Genomic DNA, 14,824 nt, shown 5'->3' with positions numbered 1-14,824 from the left:
AGACTTGCTCGAAAGCTCGAACTTCGCGCTTAGTGTGCCGATTCTTTAACATCTAGCTTAGGAACAGACTCGCTCGAAAGCTGTTATTTAAGGGCACGATTTCTTTGTCCTTAAACTTCCTCGCATCCCTCTCGAATTTCTATCAATTCCGTGCTGTGCTTGGAGCGTCCAGCAGCTCCACTAATTTCCTGTATTTTCAAAATTAGGTTTCCGCGTCTGCCGTATTCAATCTTCGGCATGTTCTCGCTGCGACACCTTCGAACCGGTGCTCTATTTTACACTCCGATACGAACAGTGTGTCAACGCGGACCCCTTATCTCGCTGTCCGCGCTTCACTCGTGTCCAGCACGAATCGTGACACGAGGCCCGCTTCGGCGGCTGACCGTGTTTTCTTTTTCTTTTTTATCCACTGTCGTGTCATGCTTCATTTCTTTTTCTCGGCCCTTTCCACGTGTGTCCTCCTCATTTCATTCCCCTTTTCAACGGGGACCTCCTTTATAAACTGACCTCAGCCGGACACGGTGGTCGAGCGAAGGAGAAGAGGCCATCCGAAATGCGATTCATTTCTCCCTGCGGAAGCCGGAGAGAGTTCGAGGGCACGCAGTGACCAGCTAGTGGCTCGCACGGCCGGAAGTAATTTCACCCGGATGCTGCGCTCTGGCGCGAGCACGGAATTGTGGAGACAGGAGCTGTGTGCGGAAGAAGTCCGGCATCGGCATCTGTGCGGGCGTACACGCGTCCCTCATCTGCAGCGTCGATCTTCGCCACTTTGAGTGAGCGTTTGCGTTCCTCGACGGGTCACGCGTGTATGGCGGACCTCCCCTGCATTCTCTGTGGTGTACGTCTATATTCCTCCGGCTCCGTGCGCCCAGGCTGAACAGCAATGACACGCAGCGCTACACCGAGCAAAATCGCTGTAGCACTTCGTGCCCGGCAATTTCGTGGTGCCACGCGTGGTGGAGTCGATATGCCATTGATGAACCGAGTTGTTTTGTAATTCGAAGCTCCGCCCCAGTGTCTGAAACCATTTGCTGTGGCTCTGTCGAGGGACAAAGGCCACGTGAAAGAAAAGGCTTGGAAGTGCCTGGATACGATCATATCATCCTACAGACTACGAGCGGTTAATTAGCCTAATTATGGACAGCAAGTTCCAGAACTCACTTAAGTAGCTTTTTTTTTTTTTTTTACAAATGTCTGCGCCTATTTAACTTTATATTGACACGTGCACTTACATATCATTTTTTTTTTTGGGGGGGGGGGGGGGGGAGAGCTGCATTTCAGCCGCTAATAACTTACAGGACTGGACGCACCTGCATGATTTGGAACTTACTCGAATGTTATCGAGTGTAAAAAGAAAAAAAAAAACTCGGGGAAAACAGCTCTTGTCAGCAGGCGGTACAATCGATCACCTTATGCCTAAAAAAAAAGAAGGCAGATGGGTCATTCATGAATTTTTGTTGGCAGCGTAAAACATTGGCAGACAAAAGATTATGATGTACTTAAAATCAGTGTCATCTGCCCACTCGGGCTGACTGGTCAAGAGTTGGGTCGCTTTCGTAAATGCAATAATGCAAAACATTAACAGTACTGACAAATAAATGAAGGCAAGAAGAGTAGAGATATGTTGTGCTTAAGCAGACAGCCTAAGTGAACACAATCGCAAAATGTATTAAAAAAACAGGTGCGAAAAAAAAACTATCAGTAAGATCGATAGGAGTCGAAAATTAATTTCGCCATGGTAATGCATATATTCCCAAAGGAATGGCAACCCAGCATGAAACCCCGGACAGATAGCAGAACAGGAGAGTTCAAAGTAGGCCAGAATGTCGCAATGAGATTTCCAAAACCCCTTTTCGTCAGTGAGCAGAAGCGACGACAGTCCTTAACAGGCGTTTTGTTCGAATTCTACTTTGCGCAGCCCGTAAGCCTATGCTCTCGGAATCTGAGATTCGGAGATCATAGGCCTAGTCATGTTAAATGTACCTGTGCTTCGAGCTGTCAATTCGCCCTCGCGCTGCGATCTGCTAGCTCAGATGGCAGAGCGGCGGCCCCGGAGAGGCGTTTGTCCCAAGTTTGGATCCCGGACCAGGACGAATTTTTTTCTCAACTGCGAAGCTTTCTTTCTGAGAAACCCGTATGGGTTTCCTTTGTAGTTACGTGCTACATTCGGGTGGATGGCAATTTTTCCTTTCAAGCTGAAAGAAGTGCAAGTTCAACAAGGCTTGAGCGCAGAGTATCGGAGGAGGAGGTCTTAATTGAGAGAAAGGAGAGGTCGGTCGGAAGAGCGTGTACGTCTTTAGCCTACTGTTCCTCACCGGATCTTAGTTCATGAAAACCTAGACGATGGCCCATAAAACGAATGAACCACAGATTACTAAAGCGAAGAATTCTTTCGCTCTTCCCCCCACTTTGCGTAGCCGGCTGTCTGGCCGAGTAGACCAGGTGATCCCGGAGACAGTGTAATCAGAGGTGGTGGCTTGGTGGGCCGATTCTGATACCAGTGCACGATGTGTGCCTTTGCAATGGCTTTGTGTGGTGTGTAACGCGTGCTGATGCTGGAGCAGGTCAACGGCACAGCCCTCCCTGTCACTCCCCATCTTTCCGCACCCCCTCCCCCCTCTTGGCATTTGCCAATAGAGCTAACCAATAATCGTTCCCAGAAGCACATCTCAGCAGGTCTACCGGGGGGCTACTTTGCCAATCATCCTCGCATGGTTTCTGTCCATTTGTTTTCATTTCGGAAGCCTTACAGAAATTATCATTCTATCACGTGGTTAGTTTTCATGTTCATGTTTTTCTTGGGCGAAAATAAATCGTTCTGTGTGCTCCGTCGGAGCATGCTTGATTGTAAATTGCATGCCAACACCCGTGAGTTTTAGGTGTCATGGAACATGGCTTGGAGTTCAGCGTCCTAGAGCATCCAAGAAACCGCGCCGCAAACTCGAGAACATCAAGAAAACACGGAAAATCTTCGTTACTTCATCGTGGAGGAGGGAACCATTTATCAAAGCGCTTCCAGCGTTTGTAGGGATTAGCGGTGCGGTTCATGTTTCATCCCGGACCCTCGAAGTGCGCGAACCGCGAAAGGAGGTCTTTCCTGACGCAACGACGAACAGCACGTATCTGTCTCCATGGCGGCGCGAGATTTGTAATTCGCTCCCCGGCTGTCGGCCCGACGACGCTACAGGCATATACGGCCTTGACTCGGGAAGGCGTGCATACTAGCGCGCGCATAAAAACTACTGTATGTTTCCGGGTGTAACCCAGCGGCACAAGTATCTCTTCGTTGTTGTTTTGCTGCTGTTATATCCTCAACACAATAACAGCATGGAGAATGGCGTTTTCACGCACGCTGAAACTGCTGCTTGCCCTTCATTTTCTTATTCACCTTAACAGCATGGAGAATGGCGTTTTCACGCACGCTGAAACTGCTGCTTGCCCTTCATCTTCTTGTTCACCTTAACAGCACGGAGAATGGCGTTTTCACGCACGCTGAAGCTGCTGCTGCTTGCCCTTCATCTTCTTGTTCACCTTAACAGCATGGAGAATGGCGTTTTCACGCACGCTGAAGCTGCTGCTTGCCCTTCATCTTCTTGTTCACCTTAACAGCATGAGGAATGGCGTTTTCACGCACGCTGAAGCTGCTGCTTGCCCTTCATCTTCTTGTTCACCTTAACAGCATGGAGAATGGCGTTTTCACGCACGCTGAAACTGCTGCAGCTTGCCCTTCATCTTCTTATTCACCTTAACAGCATGGAGAATGGCGTTTTCACGCACACTGAAACTGCTGCTTGCCCTTCATCTTCTTGTTCACCTTATCCTTAAAAACCACGCTGCAGGTTTGTTAGTGAGCCTTCGTACTCTTTATGGAGTGCATTGTAGCTCCCTATACTTTTTATTCGGTGTTTGTTTAGTTCATGCAATAGGCTGCGCGGAATGGCCTAACCGTTAATGGTCCTTGCTGGTCTTCATTGAACCTCTTTGATGCTAACTTGGGTCACTGGGTAGGTTCCAGTAGGTGCGTGCCACCGCTCTTAAAAGGAACATAATTGACGCCAACTTGGGTAACTATAGGTATGTGCCACGGCAGATGTGCCGCTCTAGCATTACGATAAACATCCCTTAGATTTATCCAATCCGGAGTGTAATCGCACCCACGTCACAAAGATCCTTCAAGGACAGCAGGCCGACGCATTAGCAAGCGCTGCGCCACAAATGCACTGGGTATTTGCTATTTGTCAACGAACGTCTGGCCAACTTGGGTCACTGAGTATGTGCCACTGAGTGTTCTGCAAGCGAGGGAACCATTCTCGGCGTTCGCAGGCACCAGGGCAACTCTTCTCGTCTCGGAGGTCATGGGCGGACTTCTCGGCAGCGCCATTAGGTGGCACGTTTCCGTTGGCAATTACTTAGTTACCTTAGTTGGTGTCAGAAACGTTCATCGAAGAGTCGTACACATCTACTGGCAGGCACATACCCAGTTACCCAAACTGGTATTAAAGAGGTTGATTGAAGACCAACACAGACGGTTCGGCACATACACAGTTCAGTGGAATATATTTATTGAAGAGCGGTACACACTGATGGCCACATACCCAGTCCCGCATCCCCGGTGACCCATGTCGGCGTCAAAGGGGGTCGCGGAAGAGCGGCAGTAGGTACACAGTGCCACATACCCAGAGACCCAAGTTGGTCCAACGGTTAGTTGCGAACCCTGTTCCCTCATCAAAGCCAGATCGATGCTCTAACCATTCGACCATGGACTGAAAAGCAACCCAGGTTGGCGGGAAAGCGGTTATAGACATATTTAGATAGGTAGATAGATAAACATATAGCCCTCGGAAAGTCCGTGAACTACCCTACGAGTGCTAATTGCATTAATAAACAAAATGAAGTCGAAGGAAGTACGGGGAATCTTAGCCCCTCCCCTCCCCCACGCCCCGCCACTCGATTTCTTCGTTTTCTCTCATCCTAAAAGGAGATGGCAAAAAGTGGGCGGCGTATACGAGCCAGTATACAGTACACGTGCGGCGAGATTCCAATGGCTAACCTTCTCATCGGTCGCCGCTCCTGTTTGCACTCCGACTACACCCGATTTCGTTTTCGCTATACAGCGGTGTACCATCTGCAAATATTTGCGACGCGCGGTTTTCAAACGTCAGGAACAAGCCCGCCGCAGGACCGGCGTGGACGTTGCCCGGCGTTTTTGCCGCTGTTTACGCACCGAAACAAAGCACGTGATGAGCTCGCTAACAGAAAGACTGCTTTCTATTATGCGTGTGTTGCGGCATGCGGAGATGGAATAGCAGCTAGCCATCTTGAAAAGACCAGTGTATGCCGAGATAAGAAGTGCGACTTCGACTAAAACGAAGCGGGGAAATGCCACAGTCACGTTTTATTTCTTCTTCCTTTCTTTTTTTTTTTTCTCTCTTTGTCGCTCAGATGTGTACTAAACTTCCAGATAAGCTAAGGAGGGTAGAAGTGGGCCCTTGATGCGTTTTCTACGATATTTTATAAGCAGTGGATATAGAAAGAATACTTGCATTAAGTCAAGAGATTGCCATTCCCATTCGATTGAGAGGCTTGAGCACCCTGAAGCAAGACCAAGTTATGGTAAACTCTGAAGTAATATTGACCGCATTGGGCTCATTAATCCGCACCCAAATATACGTGCACGGACGTTCTTTGTTTTTTATTGCATTTTGCCCCATCACAATGCGGCCGCCACATATATTAGAACTATAAATAGGAAGAGTGGAAGTGGAGAAGGTCGGTAGGAAGATATTTGTATGGTACAGAGAAGAAAATCAGGACACATAAAGTATGAAATAATTCGCAAGGATGGGCACCGTGAATCATAAGAAGAAGAATTCACTTTCGTGGCATTCAAAAGAAAGAAGCGTGAGCTTGTTTAGCAAGCTTTCCTTCTTGTTAATTCACTTGCCTTTTCTTTCTATCGATATCTATGTGGGCACATCATGCCACAAAGAAGTTATCTTATGTAAGATGCTCCGTCTTTCGCTTTTATCCTGGAAGAAGCCTGTTCTTTGGCCTTCAAAAGGGGTAGAACGTCTTCAAAAAATAAACTTTCACTTCGATTGCTGTGTAATCAAGTATTTAATCCTATGTATCTTCGGAAGGCGTAGATGGAGTGCGGTTTTCGATGACACACTCCCCTAGCCTACTCAACAGTGTATCTTTCTCAACAGAGACGAGGACTTACGGTTTTGAGAAAGCTCAACGTAGCACTGCAGTGCAACCTTGTACAATTTAGGCATTGCGCCGAGCGTATGCTTTAGTGCACGATTGCCGCAGGTGCTCATACGCAGACCAGCAACCAACACTTCCCCTAACTTCCACAAGGTCGTGCGTCAAAACCGCTGATATTGCTTAAGCGTCCATTCCTCTCGATTTGCTTTTGTTATGTGACGACGTGAACCGGAGTCAAGGTCCGCAAGAACAATCTGATATGGGTACTTAGGCACCCCACACACTTAATTTCTCAAAATATGCGCTTATTTTCAACATCGCGCCCGGTGCCCGTAGAAGTTGCGTTGTGTAGAAGCTTTTGTCGTAGACCGCAAAGACATTTGTCGCGAAAAGGAGTCTCAAGTGCTATAACACCAAGCTTACGTGAGGCTTCAGGATCACGGCGTGCAGCCGTTCGTCGTTAGTTGTGTCAGAAACCCATACAGCAGTATTATTCGTCGTTTTCTCAACGAATTAAAAACAAATCTTATTCTGTCCTGAATTCCGGCAGTTTTAACCGTCTCAGGCCGCGGTTGGATATATGCGACTATCCAAATGTTGAAGCGTGTACGCAGTGGTAGTCTTCCTGTTCCGGTTGTGTTCAGCCTGAAGTGAAGCAAGTGGCATGTTTTGCAATCAACAAGTAAAGTACGCGCAATGAGTGGGTAACCGTCGTAGAAACCTCTGAGCCGTGTTCAGTGGCTCACAGACGCTCCTGTGTCGTCCGTCCTTTTTTTATTTCCCATTTTGGAAACAGCACCTCCATACATGTGCACACGTTCGAGTCGTCTGGCCTTTGACGATGACGTCTTGCGTAATGAAGTGACGCCTCTTCAGAAGTCTTTACCCTCATACCGTTGTCCCGTTTCGTAAGCCGTTACGCAACTCTATTTGAAAGACGTATGTACAAGCGTGCAAATACAAATACACGCGCGCATGCTTCGAAAAAAAATTTAAATAATAATAAGCTAACACGTGCCGGAAATGCTTCTCTAGCAATGAAGCAGGCAATGCTCAGGTTTATTTTTCTACCGGAAGTCAACGGACCTTCTAGAACTGCCTATTTTAAAAGGGCATTGAAGAGCGACCAGCCTGGTGCGGAACCGAGCAATCACGCCCGTACCGATGACGGGTCTTCAAAGTCAATTGGGGACCTCTTCAGCTTTTCTGACTGGCGAGCTATGCGAGTTCTCAAAACTCTTCACAGATGCACTCTCACGGAGCCAATCTGCTGGACACCTTTGACAGGTCGCCCAACCACCGTTTGTATCGAGGTCACGGAAGCCATGCCGCTGTGTTCGGCCTACGGGGCAAATTGTATCTAGGACCGTCTCTCCTGGTATGCGTTTGCCGCAGATTGCTTTTGAGTTGCACGCATTTCGCTACTGACTGAGACCTCCCCCCGAAACAAGAACGAACAAGGCTCAGGCTCACAGCCAGAGGTTGCTTACCTTTCCTTGGCAGCCCCTTAACAGTGATTATTCTCAGGATGATGTTGGCGTTACACGAGGCACAAGTATTCTCTTATGTTTGCAGTAAAACATTGGACCACACAAACGCCAATACCTCATGTTGCTCTTTGTTTATGTTTTTCGAGGACTCCTGTACGTCGCCGACATTTTTGAGAGAGGTCAGCTATCTGGCCTATCTTACAGCCTATCTGATATGACATCCATCTGACAAAACAATGGCGGATAAGTTGTGGATGCTCATTTTCGTGCTAATCCGGCTGCTTGCTAATCCTAGAGAACATTATGCTGTAGAGCGCCCTTGCCCCCTCCTTTTCTTATCTAAGTCCGCTATTTTCTTGCTTTTCCTGTTTTGTTCTTTGTCTTATCTTATTTTTTTGAAGGGAAAAATAATCAGTCCCTCGAGGAATGTTGTGCTACGCGTAAGCTGTTCGGTTTGTATTTATTCCCTTGCGTTATAAAAGGTTCATAATTACGTAACTATACCTACAATACTATGAACATACGCGTACGTAACTGTGGCTGCGTACTTGGCTTTCTGGAATCTGCGCAAAGGTTTGCAGAAGGGTGAGAGTGGTTCTCGTCGTCTCTTCACACCTCCTATTTCGCTGCGACGGCTCCACTCGAAGCATCTGGAGACTGCTTTTAGCTTTGACTTTGAAACATATTTAACAAACCATAGAGAAGGACCACCTTGCCGCCAGCTCGACGGGTCACCGTACCAGAGGCACCTGTAGCACTTAATTGAATTGCGCAAATGGGAAGGAAGCTTGCACGGTTTGCTCAAACCTGCTGTGGGAAGTTTCCCGTGTATGTGCACCCTACGCGTTTCCAATGTTCGAGATGCCGTTTCTAATGCAGACGTTCACCTTGCAGTCAACTGTCGTGACATGTATGAAAGCGAGGAGCACCGCTCCACGTATACTTCTTCATTCCTTCACTTCATACGTTATACATGTTTGCTTACCACGGATGGCTACCGCCCCCAAGTTTCTTGGCAACACCCCCCCCCCCCCTCCCCCTTCTTGAGCAGTTAGACTTTGACCAGTGTGTTCAGCGAGCTTGTCGCATCTCTCTGGAGACATAAACGCACCGGAAGCACTCGTTGACTCGACTTGATCTTTGTTTTCCTTCTATTACAACACACGCGTCTTAGTGCCTCGCCATTGCGACGTATCGATTCGGCATGGCTCAGCTACTGACACCCGCATGCCGGATGCGATTGAATAACCATGTTGGTCTCGGGAAGAACGTTGGCAGCTTTCTGGGCGATCAGTGGGAGACACAAAGCGGGACGCCGTAGCGACGCCGATTGGCCACGGTTCAGGAGAAAGGCGACTCCTTTGACATTCAGAGCGTTTGTAGCGCGTCCAAACGCGTATCAGACGCTCGCTTTCCGTGACGAATGACCTCAACCAGAGATCATCGTCGCATTCGATGACTTGAGCTTTGTATATATCCATGTATAGTGTACGTGCGTGTGTGTATACGTTTGGGCAACTAGGAGGCGGAAAAAAGAGAGGGAAAGGCAGTGAGGTTAGCCAGTGGAAGTACCGGCAAGCTACCCTGTGCTGGGGAAATGGCGAAAGGGAATAGAAGGTAACGGAAGGAGAGAAGAAATAGAAAATAGAGAGAATTCACACACTAACGCGATGCAACGCGCTACAACTTTTACAGTCTGTCAGTCAGTCAAGGCCTTTCACCCGCCGTGGTGGCTCATACAGCAAAGGCGTTGCGCTGCTGAGCACGAGGTAGCGGGATCGAATCCTGGCCGCGGCGGCCGCATTTTGATGGAGGCGAAATGCAAAAACGCCCGTGTGTTTGCATTGTAGTGCACGTTAAAGAACCCCAGGTGGTCAAAATTATTCCGGAGCCCTCCACTACGGCGTGCCTCATAATCAGAACTGATTTTGGCACGTAAAACGTACTCCAGAAAGAAGAAGTCAAGACCCTTAAGTATCGGAGCAATGCTTTTAAAGCCTTATTTGCAGAACGCGGTTCAGACCAGTATCTGGACAACTAGGTGTGCTGGGTTTTGCCTGCATACGTGCACTCATCACATACTTGACACAAATAATCGTTTGTAATGTGTAAATTGAACTGCAAGATTATTTGCTCTTGTCACCGAGTAAAATAATATTTCTTCCTGTGAACAATGCTTGCTCGCAAGCTCAAATAAAATGCAACAATATTCACTCTACAACAAAGAAAACAGAGGCTAAAGTGACAGCAGTTTCGACTACTTTAACAGCTTATCGATTCAAATTAGCAAACAAATAAAGTGGAGGCTGGGTTGGAGGAGAGACTGTAGGTAACAATTCGATGCTATAGCAAACTGTACTTGTACGTGCATGATTTATCCGCACCGCTGTGCATATGCTGTGAGAAATGTGAAATTGTCCACCTGTCATTAAAAGTTAATCATAATAAAAGTAAACGTGTCGATTTTCAAATTATCTGCCTATATACGCGCGTGCTACACCAAAGAGCTAACCGTTTCTGATCAGACACATCATATAGCGACAGGAAAAGATACGCTGTTTGTTCTTAACGGTTAGAATCTTGCAGCGCGTTACAATTTATGCCCAGCTAGCACGTGTCCCACAGGCGTCCCTACGTCTCTACACCGTTTCTCGTAGCCACTGCGTTGTTTTTGGGACGTTCAACCCCATGAATCATTCAACCGATCAAAAATATTTACAGGTTCCACACGTGCATCTTGCAGAACTGTACTGGCGAAAGCGGCTGATGCGTTGACAACTGCGTAGAGTCGCCCCGCGAGAGAAAGCCGAGGAGTGCTGCGTTGACAACCATGCGGTGAACGACTGCTGCATCACACATTAGCTACGCTCTGCGAGCGCACTGCCTGTTATTGCCTCCGAAATATATGCGAAGTCGTCGCCACTCTCCGAGTATGTGTCGTGCACGCTACACGAACCCGCACAAACAGCGAAGCGCGGAGGTTGCGCGTTAGCTCACGTTGAATTCCATGCAGTGGCAGATTCGGAGCACTTCCGCAGCAAAATTTACTTTTCGTTTTGGAGCAGATGCGTTTGAATGGCAGATTGGGAGCGCGGGCCGTTGTTAAAATGGCGAATCGAGAACGATTCAGGAGCCGACGTTGTCCTGCGGAGCAACCGCGCCCGCTGAGTCGAAATTATAAAACTAAACGTTAGCAGCCGCGCAACAAATGCACGGCACAAAAAGGAGCGAAGAAACGAAGGACAAGGGTGAAACTTGGAAGTGGAATGTTTATTCTAGAATAAAAACGAGTATATAACACTTCATTGCATACGCATGAGCAAAACACGCAAAGAATAAAAAAAGCACTCAACAACACTTCATTGCATACGCATGAGCAAAACACGCAATGAATAAAAAAAGCACTCAACAAAAAGAGAACCACGAAATATGCAAACAACAACCCATACAGTATTGTCCTCACCTCTCGTTAAGAAATAAAATTCACAAGCGTGAAAGATTGACCGACGTCACGCTACTGCGCTCTTCTGTCTTTCTTCTCCTTTTTCTTTCTTATTTTGTTGCGTAATTCTAAAATGTAAGCTCGGAATAGCCCAATTCGCGTTGCAGACGTTGCAACGTTCCCTTGCACGAACGTTGACACACCGCCCAGTTTGCCCTACGTACGTCTTTCCACATGATAGCGGAATTTCGTACACAACGCCAACCGCGCATTTTAACCGCGCAGGAAATCGTGCCCACATGCTATGCAGGATAGTTTTAATGTCCAGGTTCGGCATGTGTTGGATGCCGGTTACCCTTGCACGGTAGTTACGGCAGTTGCAGAGGTTATTCTGCGAGAGTCGAAAGCAGCCCGCGCTGGTGCAGAAACTGGGCTGAAGTGCCGGAGCCGTCCTGAAGTGTTGCCCTACATACATCGCACCTCTCATAATTTAAAGAAGGTTGCGAGTAGGCACGCTGTGCCAATTGTTTTTTCAGCCCGCGCATGCTCGCTGGGCTAGGCCCGAGGATTTGTGCGACTAACAAGAAGAATCCTGGAGGATGCGGCAAAAAGCACGAGCCGCCCTACGTAAAATGCGCGGTTGGCGTTGTGTACGAAATTCTGCTATCATGTGGAAAGACGTACGTAGGGCAAACTGGTCGGTGTGTCAACGTTCGTGCAAGGGAACATGAGCTGTCGATTAAAAATAATGAGAATGCGCATTTGCCTGCGCACGTCCGGTATTGCATGTGTGTACCAAATTTCCGAGGCATCAAAATTTTGGGCAAAAGCCGTGATACTACTGCCCGTGAACTGTTGGAAGCCTTTCATATTTCGTCAAAAGGAGATGGCTGTATAAGTGATACTTCAATTTCTTTAAAAGAAACTGAGATGATGTTCTTGCGCGGCACGTTGTAAGCGTGTCATGTGATCACCGCTGTTGTACCTACGTCATTCAGAGTATATATTGACAACGCAGGAAAAAATAAAGTCAGTTGAAAGTTTGCGCTCGTCCCCGTCTACTTCTGTGTCTGTGTTTTTTGTTTTTTGCGCATGACCATTTCCTTTGCATGTTAGCCTCTATTTGGTCGGGATTTTTCGGTCTGTGCTCACCCAAAAACAAACGGCAGCTGGAGGGCTTCGTGTTTGAGTTTTCGCGTAATTGAATTGCGTTTTCTCGTATGTTCGAATTACAATCTCATGCTACTATGTCTGCAGGTTGTGTGTAAGTTGCACTTGACGAATTATCTGACGCATTTTGGTCTTATAAGTACAATTAGTTCAATAACGCACTCGCACTAGGCGGAGGATCATGTGCGTGCGCGCGTCACGTACGTCGCTTGTGGTGGTGGTGCTTTTTAATTTACATACTTAATTTACATACTTACATACTTTGCATACTTAAGTATATTTACATACTTAATGTGTGCAATGAATGTAAGGGCGTATATCGATTTATAACTCACACGCTTGCACCCTGTTTTGGGTGTGTAGGGTGGGAATTGCAGAACGAGTTACACCCTTATTCACTTTTAAGGGCGCAAATTACGTTACTGTGTACCAGAAAAAGGACTCTGGTAAGTGGCCGCGCAAGGCGTGTCGCGCATCCAGTAACTTTGAAAGACCGCCTTTTCTTTTGCTGTAGGGAAGACTAATTTCCACTAAGAAATGAGTACAGGCTGGTTTTGTTCCCACATTTTGGGGCAAGTCGCATTCTCACTCAAAGTAGGCGCGCATACAAGCGTGGAACCGCATGCACGGGCCATTTAACAAGACAAACCCGAAAAAACGATTGATCTTTCCGAGGCACGCGATCCTCAGACTCCATTCCTTATTTTTTTATTTTTCCCTCGCAAGTGCCAGAACTGCCACTTTCCCAGGCGCTCTGAAGGTGCACCCCGAAAGTGGGCAGCGCTGGAGTACATGTGTTTCGCGGACCTCATTCTTGGAGCACGTAAAAAAACAAGGGCACTAGCGTTCTGGACGCTAAATACTGTTTATGCCTCTATCCAAGCTCTCCTCTCTCTTTTTTCTTTCAGCATTGAGTTGACCCCCCGTAGTTGCTGCCCCAATAATTGCAGCCGCCGCAGCGCGCGCAGGAGATGACCGGTAAAGTCCCTAAAAAAATTTAATGACCGGATCTGCCCGTCAGCGAGTGTCCGGAAGTGAAATACTCGCTCGGGCGCATTCACGCAAAGGTCGCGGTAATTGTTTCCGGACGCCCCGGGGGACAATAGGGCCGGCTCAGACTCGAGTGGGCAACCAATCGGTCATTGGCAGGCTTCTCACGGCACAAAGCACTGAACGCTACATCGGAGACCGTGCGACAAACGCCACCCTGCGGAAGAGAAACATTGTCACGCGGTTCCGAGCAGTCACGCCGTCGTCGATCGATAATACCGGCGCCGAATCACTCCGCATTCATTAAGTTAACTGAATTTGTTTCGTCCCTTCCCTAACATAGGGGTAGACGAGAAAACAGGTTCTATGTAAAGTTGTTTTGTTTCGATGAAACTGTGGTTGTATTGTAAGCGTGATCCTTCAAATGTCCCTTATAGCGTACTTATTATAGCGCCGTTTGTTGCAAACGCTTCGATGTTTGTATTTGTTCTACAATGAACGATGACGTTTCAGTGACGGATGCCGTGAAACCTGGACGAAAAACCCTTGACAGGTATCGCTGTAAAATAAACGGAAGCTTTGCGTACGATTAGCGCAAACTTTGCAGTTTCGGTTACGTTTTCGCAAAATGCAGGTGCGTCTTGGAAAAATCACAAATGTAGAGACAATCCGCTTGTAATCGCATCCGTGGTTTTCATGCATACAGCGGCAATCAGAACAAGAGCTGAGAATTTCATATACATATTGCCTGCGCTGCCTAATCTTTGGCCAAACCTCCATAGTGGGTATGTGACACTGGCTTTTAAGACATCATCATCGTCATCGTCACATTGGCAGCCTGCAGAACTGAAGCTTTGATTACTACGATTGTAATCATTGTCAGACGAAGAATGATTGTTCATTTATGTCAATTCATAAGTTTATGGCCGACAGAACCCTCAACTAAAAGCAAATTAGCTGCTCTAATTTCAGCTGCATTTAGGTTAATGTCACATCAATCCTTAGTCACATTTTGCAGTCAGAAAATATTACCCAAATCACTTTACAGACTGTAATAAATATTAATAAACGCTGCAAGTGTATTGCATTTTCTATGTATAACCAGCTAAGCTTCATTAAAAAAATTAGCGCATGTGTTCAGGAGCAACAAGACCAATAAAATGTCACATTAGGTTTTATATTATTCTATCCATGACCATGCCATTAGCAAACAGTTAGCGAAAATTTGAATGCTTTCAATGTGAAGACCCAAGTCAAGTAACTATACTTTAGGGGAAAAAAGTAATTTTCTCTAGCTAGTGAGCCAAGAAATCGCAATTTTCTTTTTATTTGCTTCTCCCCTTCACGGGCCGTACCAATATGGTCAACCCAAGGTACAATCAACCGGTTCGCGACTTCTGTTTCAAATCTTTTACATTTAAATACACTCACTTTTCATGCAAGTAATGTCCGCCTCTTTGAATATTCCAGCTCAGTGTATGTAATTATGCTATCTGCAACAGGTGATTTTTTTTTATTCTGT

The sequence above is a fragment of the Dermacentor silvarum genome, chromosome 6, assembly GCF_013339745.2.
Source record: "Dermacentor silvarum isolate Dsil-2018 chromosome 6, BIME_Dsil_1.4, whole genome shotgun sequence".
Classification (NCBI taxonomy): domain Eukaryota; kingdom Metazoa; phylum Arthropoda; class Arachnida; order Ixodida; family Ixodidae; genus Dermacentor; species Dermacentor silvarum.
This window is presented reverse-complemented; position numbering follows the sequence as displayed.